This window comes from Aptenodytes forsteri, unplaced genomic scaffold (genome assembly GCF_000699145.1).
Source record: "Aptenodytes forsteri isolate BGI_AS27 unplaced genomic scaffold, ASM69914v1 Scaffold257, whole genome shotgun sequence".
Taxonomy (NCBI): domain Eukaryota; kingdom Metazoa; phylum Chordata; class Aves; order Sphenisciformes; family Spheniscidae; genus Aptenodytes; species Aptenodytes forsteri.
Window position 1 is genome coordinate 9,730,010 of NW_008795194.1, and position 528 is coordinate 9,730,537.

Sequence of the window (528 nt, forward strand, 5' to 3'; positions counted from 1 at the left end):
CCTTGCATCTTGATGTTAGAAATAGTCAGAGCTCCTGACCACTCAGAGAAGATAAAGGCACCTTGCATCTTGGCAAGTCACAGCAACAGTACGTTGCAACGCGGTCTGCTCCCCAGAGGAGGGCCCGGAGGCCGCTCTCCTGCAGCGCCCTGCCTGGCTTGTGCCGCACCGATCACCGTACAGCCTCGCCCCAGCCTGGCGAACCTGCCCGCTTGCCTTGGGGCAGGTTCCGCCGTGCGGCTGCGTGCCTCGGCACATCCCCGCAACCAGCGGGCCTTGGTGTCGCCTCAGCGGCGGCTGGCGGCGGAAGGCGTCCCGGAACCGCCCCTAGCCATCGGAGCTCAGCGCGGAAGGGAGCTCGGAAGGGAGCTCGGGAGGGAGCCCGCACCCACGCCCGCACCTCTGCAGCCAGCTGTCGGCTACCGCGCAGCGCACTGCCCGCCCGCACAACGGCTGCGCGGCACCGGCACCGCCCTCCGCCCCCCCCGCCGGAAACGGCAGCGCCCGGCTGGGGGGGGGCGCGGCCTG